Source organism: Dipodomys ordii, unplaced genomic scaffold (assembly GCF_000151885.1).
Source record: "Dipodomys ordii isolate 6190 unplaced genomic scaffold, Dord_2.0 Scaffold11, whole genome shotgun sequence".
Taxonomy (NCBI): Eukaryota; Metazoa; Chordata; class Mammalia; order Rodentia; family Heteromyidae; genus Dipodomys; species Dipodomys ordii.
In genome coordinates this window covers 20,417,099-20,424,964 of record NW_012267227.1, presented here as the reverse complement: position 1 = coordinate 20,424,964, position 7,866 = coordinate 20,417,099, and the positions used below count along the sequence as shown (strand labels likewise).

Here is a 7,866-nt window from a genome sequence, read left to right as displayed (position 1 = left end):
GCATGCATATCTGAATGAGACGGAAAATGCAAGCTTTAGGCAGAAAACACAATTGCCTTCTTGCAAACTTTGGCTGGCTTGTAGCGATAGAAGGACGCTGAGTCCTTTGTTTACTGAACACTGAGATTCTGTGATGGTGGAGAGAGAAGGGACAACAGAGTCAGGAGAGGGGCTGCTCTGTGCCGTGAGATGCTGGCGGGCAGGCCGGGGCTGCCAGGAAGGGCGGGTTTCTAACGAAGGTCTCGTCTGACAGTCCTGATGTGCACTGTGTGCTCTACCTTCTTCTTTTGTTACATCCCGAAAACTCTAGCACCATTCTCATGCTCACTTTTACAATTTGTGGAGATAGATTTGCTTTGAAGGGAGGTGATCAAGTGTCAACTCTTGCTTGGGAGCAAAAAGCAAGGGTCCTATGCAGCCCAGCTGCCCCTGGGAAATATTAGCAAAAAAAAAAAAAGTGCCCAGGAAGATCAAACTGTTCCTAAGGATAGTGAGAGAAGAAAATTATGTTCATTTACCTCTTTGTGCTAGAATGAAGTTTTCCATGTTCCTGCAACTAACGTACAGTTATTTTTGAAAAAATGAGTTGACCTGAGTGGAATTAATAAGTAAATAAATCAATGAACCAAAATGGTAATTCTGAGAGACTTAAATGTATTGTTAAAGGGAAGTTGCTCTAATTTGTTCAGAATGTAAGAACTGTCAAAGATTCCTTCAATATTTGAGACAAAACATTTGGTTCTCGAATAGGTATGTACGAGTGGATACACACACATATATTTATCCTATTAATTATATAATGCCAGATTAATAAAACAGTAAATAGACATGTATCTTGTTCTCTGAAGTAAATATTTTCATAAACACACACACTCACATATTACTGATACAATGAATAGGCATTGGAAGTATTTACAAAATTCTATCCTATGTATTTTCTTTTTTTCAAAGGTGATATATAGAAATCTAAGTCCCCATTCAAAATAGATACCTGCACACTCCTGTTTATCAGCCTGGGGCCTTGTCAGGAGACCCATCGATACGGAGGTGAGGTACTAGGTGGCCATAAAGAAGAATGAAATGTCGTTAGTGTGAAAATAGAACAAGATTTCATCCTGGTAAACAGAGTAGGCCAGACTCAGGAGGACAAGTATGGTTTCTCTCATATGCAGCGTCTAGATTTAGACAAAAAGGTCGGAGGGAACAACGAGGAGCGATGGGGAGAAGGCAGGCGCTGTAGGAGGGAGCAGAGAGGGTCCCGGGGGGCGAGTGGGATGAAAGCAGGTCCAAGGCAGAGCTTCGCACGCAGCCGTGTGAAGCACGAGTGTGCAAAGCGCCTGGTGAGGGTCCAGCCGTCCCTCCTCAACTGAGACCGAGGGCCGGATCACCAGGGCATGGCTCGGCCTCCAGCTCCTGCTGGCACAGGGGTCTGAGTTAGTCACCTAACTCCTCCAGCTCCTCGCTAGCTCTGACCTCAGCGTTGTGAGCGCAACATCGTAAGCGCGTTTGACCTGTCTGGATCATCACCTTAGATCAGGCACAGACACACACTTATCCCCAAATGTCTTTCCAATTTGCCTCTTCCCAAGAACCTCAACAGATTTCTCACTTTCCTCAGTTAAGGTGTTAATTTGGCACCGATACATCCAACCATGGGAAAGAAACCTTACAAGGAACTGTTCCTGTGTTCACCATTACTGCCTTCAGGTCAGATTATTTGTCAGTTATTCTGTTTTGGAGTAAAAGCTTGCCATTTAGATATCTTTGAGCTGAAGCAGGAGCGGCCAAAATGAAGTTCGATCCCTTTGTCACTTCTGACCGAAGCAAGAACCGGAAAAGGAGTTTCAATGCACCTGCCCACATTCGCAGGAAGATTATGCCTTCCCCTCTTTCCAAAGAGCTGAGACAAAAGTACAATGCGCGGTCTATGCCCATCCGGAAGGATGATGAGGTGCAGGCTGTACGAGGACACTGTAAAGGCCAGCAGCTTGGCAAAGTGGTCCAGGTTTACAGGAAGAAGTATGTCCTCTACATTGAACGGGCACAGCGGGAAAAGGTCGATGGCACCCCTGTCCACGTGGGCATTCACCCCAGCAAGGTGGTAATCACCAGGCTGAAACTGGACAAAGACCGCAAAAAGATCCCGGAACGGAAAGCCAAATCCCGCCAAGTAGGAAAAAGGAAAAGGGCAAATGCAAGGAAGAAACAATTGAGAAGATGCAGAAGTGAAATAATCTTATATACAACCTTTGATTTTAAAAACAACTTCTTAAATTGATGTCTGTGAGCGGAACGGGCGTACGTCCTCTGGCTTAGGTAATAAGCTGACATTAGGTTTGCGTCGGGGAGTGACACTGCAGGGCTTCGAAGGGCTTCCACGCCCCACGCAGGCGGGAGGCGGCCGCACCAATGAGAGGTGGCCGCACCGGAGACGAGGCGCTGGGCTCCAGTGCGCGGGGAGAGGAGGCGCTCCGGGGACGCTCCCGGCCCTCCAGTCCTCCACGGCCTGTCAGAGGCCCCGGTGGCCATGCTCTGCCTCCTGACCACTGTCCCCACAGAGGTCGGAGATCAAGTCCTTGTGAAAGTTATACTGGCCACCTCGGTCCCCGCAGGCGTCTCTGGTGTCTTCAGAAACAGGGAAGCCAGCGTCCAGCTGGCAGAAAGATGGAAGGCCGACGAGAACGAGTGGTCCTTCCAGAAGCTTCTGCTTGAGATGTTTCCAATCCTTAAAAATGGTAAGAAGCAAAAAGAAAGGTCCACAGAGGGAGAAATAGCTCCACCGACCAGCAAAGAAGGGTGGGCCCAGCGGCCAGGCTTCTGGGTGAGCCCTCGCTGCGGGGCAGCAGGTATCAGCAGTGCACCAAGGTAAGCGCGCATTCCGAGGTGTTCGTCAAACATTCCTTCATTAATCAGGACCGTAAACAGGATTATTAAATGATTGTCATTCTCAGTAAAGATGCATATATTTGTGGCTAAATTATACCATCACAATAATTTAGGGCTTTTACTTACAGTTGTGTTGGTTTTGTAGAGTTTTATCTCATTTAGTTTTGGGAAGTGGAGTTTGTAGAGCTTTATTTCATTTAGTAAAGGAAAGGTGTTCGTAGCTAGAAAAAACTGAATTTCTGCAATCATTTTTTCTGACTTGAAGGGTAAAACATTTGAGAAATGTTGTACTGGAGGAGCCTTTGCTTGGCTGAGTGTTTCAAGTTGTATTATTACCAAAAGTAATGTGCAATTTCGGCTGAAAATTTGATAATTTGGTTTCCATTCCAGAACTAAGACACCTCTGTGGGCTTCATTATTGTGGATGAAGAAGATGGTGATGGTCATGAGGACTGTTAGACCCCTGAGGGTCTAACTCCTCACTGACAGGAAGCGTGCTGGTTTACACTGGCCCATGTGTAACCGCTGCTCAGTTATGATACATCACAGGCCCACGCAGGTGTTCAGTTTTGAATCCATAAAGCAGATAGCACTTACCTGCTTGGCTTGGAAGGAATGGCTGGAACTTATTTAAACTGAAGGTTTCATGGCTTTGGGAATGTCATTTTGTTAAAAACCATCTCAGGATCTATACTCTGAGTCCTTTCGGTTCTATCCAGTGACAGGGTCTAAGTGACAAGAAGCCTTGGTTTTGTAATGAAATACTGTTGTTGAAATCTCCTTGTTTTCAGAAACTATACACCACTAAAACTTTGGCACAATTTAGGGGTACCATACACCTTCAAAAAGCCAAGAACCGCCGGGCGCTGGTGGCTCACGCCTGTCATCCTAGCTACTCAGGAGGCTGAGATCTGAGGATCAAAGTTCAAAGCCAGCAGGAAAGACTGTGAGACTCTTATCTCCAATTAACCACTAGAAAACTGGAAGTGGTGCTGTAGCTCAAGTGGTAGAGCGCTGGCCTTGAGCTGAAGAGCTGAGGGACAGCGCCCAGGCCCAGAGTTCAGGCCCCACGACCGACCAAAAAAAAAAAGAAAGCCAAGAATACCACTTTATCTCTGACAAAAACCGTAGGGATCTAGGTATTGATGCACAATGCCAAACAAAGACCCTGCCTCCTACAGCCACGGCCACGCGGCGGGAAAAGCGGCAAGTAAAAGGACGCAGGCAGGCCGCCACCTGAGCCTCCGCCTGGAGTGGATATTAAGTAACCACATCACTCCTCACAGCCTTTCATCTCCCCGGCTGACGCCTTTCAATTTTTAAACAGTCCTCTTTTACAAATCATATCCCCTTTCATGTGTTCTCCCAGCTAAAGGTTTAATTTTGCAAGCAAACTATCTAAACAGTGAGCATAATAAGAGTGAAACAGGTTGAAGCTCATTAGCAGCAGGGAGCAGATGGAGTGGAACTGTCAGTTCCCCTCCATTTCCGCCTCAGCGGGGCCGGCGCCACGCTGCGCCTCGCTTCTCCGGCAAGCCCTGGCTGCCGGCACCGCCATGCACCTCCGTGGCTTCAAGTGCACTCGCTTTGATTTCTGACTTTTCTTTGCAATAATAATGCCTAAAAGGACCCTGCAGAGCGCCAGTGCAAAGTGACGCATCGAGGGCCGGCTGATCAGGAGACTATAAACTGTAATTGGTAAGAAAATAATTATAGCTGTGTAAAGTCATTTTATCCTTACAAATATCAACTTCCCCAGAAACGGAGGCTCCGGCCTCCAGATGAAACCAGTCACTGCTCCCGTTAAACTTTGTGGAGATATCATGTAATATTTAGCGCCCAGCAGAGTGCTTGCTGCATGCCATAGAAGGGGAGGGTCAGGGAAGTGCTCTGAGTATGAAGAACATAGCTTCTAATGACCAGAACAGGATTTCTTTCTTCATGTTTGAGCAGACATCATGGTTTTGACCATGGTAAGATGCGTAAAGATGCAAACCCCAACCAGGCTTTATTAAAAAATTATTTCTAAGACATTAAAATCCTTTCCTGTGGCCAAAGGTCTACCTGTATGTTATAAAATGCTGTTGAAGAGATGACCAGGATGTGAGCTCACCGGCCAGCTGGACATCCAGGGGGCAGATGGCTGGGACCTCACTTATTCAGAACAATGAACATGCACGGTAGAATTCAATTCATGGGGGTTCCAACAGATCAGCCTGAAGCTGGTGTAACTATGACAATCAATACATCCATGGGCTCGTTCTCACAACTTTGTAAGTTATCCTCAAAACGGGTGCCGTGTGTTTGTTTGCTGTGTCTGTGGAGATTTAGTCTTGGCAGTTGATTCATCCAGCCAGGTCTGACGGGACACTTGCACGAGGATGACCCGCGGAGGCTCAGCGGAGCTGCTCTAAATCGCACCAGGAAAAAAAGAGGTGCTTCTTAGGAGTGAAATGACTGGCCGAGCAGGAAGGCATTTTCTGAGTCTTTTGTCTTCCTACATAAACTCATAATTCTTCCTCAGAAAGGTGGTAATTGGACTCAAAGTGTAGGAGTTAAACTTTCCCTTTTCGCGAAAGTGCCACCGGCAAAGTCAAGAGCCTTGTGGCATGCTGTAAGCGGTGTCCTGACGGCAGCTCTCCTGTGTCCTGAGGTCGCGCGACTGCTCAGAGCTGCTCGGCCACTGTCCGTTGGAAAAGGGGAACAGCGGGGTGTTACGTCGTGTCTTGCCTAGCACAGACGCGTGTGTGCCTCCTCCGATGTGCCCAGCGGCCAGCGTGTGTGGGAGCCTGGGCCCCGGGGCCGGGCTCTCCTCAGGAGCGAGGGTGGGCCCGCAGCCCAGGATGTGAGTACCAAGAGAACACGGTCATTTTCACTGTGCAGCTTCATAGCTCCAAGATGGGGCTCTGCACCAGTTCCACTTTTAAGGGATTTCCTAAGGTTTTTCTCCTGGAAGTCTGACATTGAAAACTCCCAGTGAATTCTGCTTTTATGTTTAACTGGAAATTGACTAGAAAGAGTAGAGTTGAATTAAAATGAGTAGATAGATAGATAAAAATATATATATATATCTCCTGGGTGCTGGCAGCTCACGCCTGCCATCCTGGCTGAGATCTGATGATCGCAGTTCAAAGCCAGCCCAGGCAGCAAAGTCTGTGAGACTCTAACCTCCAATTAACTCACAGGAAAGCCTGATGTGGTGCTGTGGCTCAAGTGGTGGCATGCTAGACTTGAGCAAAAGGACAAAGGGACAAAGCCTAGGCCCTGAGTTCAAGCTCCATGATCGACCAAGACAAAGAAAAAAAAATCTTCAAGACAGAAAGAAAGCTCAATTTACAACAAATGATTTAAAAACAGTGCTTTTTATTGTAACATGAAGAATGAATACCTTTCTAGTCTAATAGTATTCAAAGGGCCGCCATTTACAAAGATTGTCTCAAGTATGCTCTGTCTCTTGCTCCCTTACGATGTGTGTGTGTATGTATATGTGTGTATATGTATATGTGTGTGTATGTATATGTGTGTATGTATATGTGTGTATATGTATATGTGTGTATAATGCATTTCTCAGGCAAAGAAACTTCAGAATCAGAATGCTGAAAACAGTTTTGATGTAGGAGTCACAACTAGAGAATTAGCTCGGTGCTAATTCTAAATGCTTCAGAGGAAATATCAGAGAAGGCTAAGTAATGATCCATGCTGAACAGACCTGCAAGTGGAGGAATAAAGCACAAGCACACTCGCAGGACTGGAGGCGGGGTGCAGGCAGTACTGAGGTAGACAGACCCCCCCACCGGGAGAGGAAGCGGGCTGGCGGACCCTGAGCTGGCGGACCCTGAGCGAGCGCCGAGCTGGGTCGCAGTGTTTGGCCTTCACCGGGAGTCTAGGTTATAATTGCCTTTTGCCTTTTGCTCAGAGCACTTAGTATGACGCAGGATGAAGACTCTGATGCCAGTCAAGGATGATAAGAAACCCTTGTTAAAAATACTCACTTCTTCACAGAGTTTCCCTGCGTGCCTTTTAATGCTGCCCTCTAGGGTTCACTTTCATTTATTTCCTCCCGAGGCTCCGTATTTTTTATGACAGTCTTCTTATTCATGTTGTCCAGAAACGAAAGAGCCCGCGGTTTCCTGACTTTGGTTCTTTTTAAGAAATGTTCAATTCCCCAGTTCTGAGTCAAAGTCAAAGGAAAACATAACATATGAGCACAAGGAGACCTGAAACTTGACAGAGAGAGACAGACAGAGAGAGAGAGAGAGAGAGAGAGAAGGGATGAGAGGGAGAAAGGAAAGAATAGAAAAGGAAAAGGGGAGGGGAAAGAGAGAGGGAGGGAGAAGGAAGGAGAGAGGGGAGGGGGGGATATCCTTCCTAATGACAAAGCAAAGCCTAGAAGCCACCAGCAGCCCCTGCACGCAAGCAGGGAGCGCAGACGCAGTGACGCTTCCTTCCCAGCCACGGTCTTGCGGAACACGATGCTGAGGATGTCTTACGGGCACTTATACCAAGTGCCCGTCCACCCACAGACGAGGGAGAGCAACCACTGTATTTCAGGCATTCCAATTCTTACAGGCTCATTTAAACCTCACAGGAACATCAGGTCAAGACACAGCACAGACATTTTACCAAAGAGGAAACTGAGGCAACGAAGGGAAAAAAGAAATCAGACAGACTGGAAGTCTGTGGGCGTGAGGCCCACACTCAGGGGAGAGGCGGGGTGAATGGGAGCCTGCTCGGTCCCTCTCCACCACCTCTACTCGGAGGGTCCAGGCTGCCACGCGTCCGGCACACTTAATGCTCCCCCAGCGTGCAGGGCGGGCCTTGCTGTGGGGAGGGGTCCCCTGCTGCCCTCCCCAGCCTGCAGGGCGGGCCTTGCTGTGGGGAGGGGTCCCACACGCCAGCCGCTCCTACCGAAGGCTGGATTCCACCGGGGTTTTCACTTCCAAGGCCGGCCCAGGCCTTCCTGGACCCGCTCCTGAGGAC

General features: G+C 48.0%; 1 pseudogene; it reads left to right on the top strand.

Moving 5' to 3' along the window:
• Positions 1 to 1,774: 1,774 nt before the first annotated feature.
• On the top strand, positions 1,775 to 2,229 carry LOC105981068 (annotated as a pseudogene).
• The last annotated feature ends 5,637 nt before the right edge of the window (positions 2,230 to 7,866 follow it).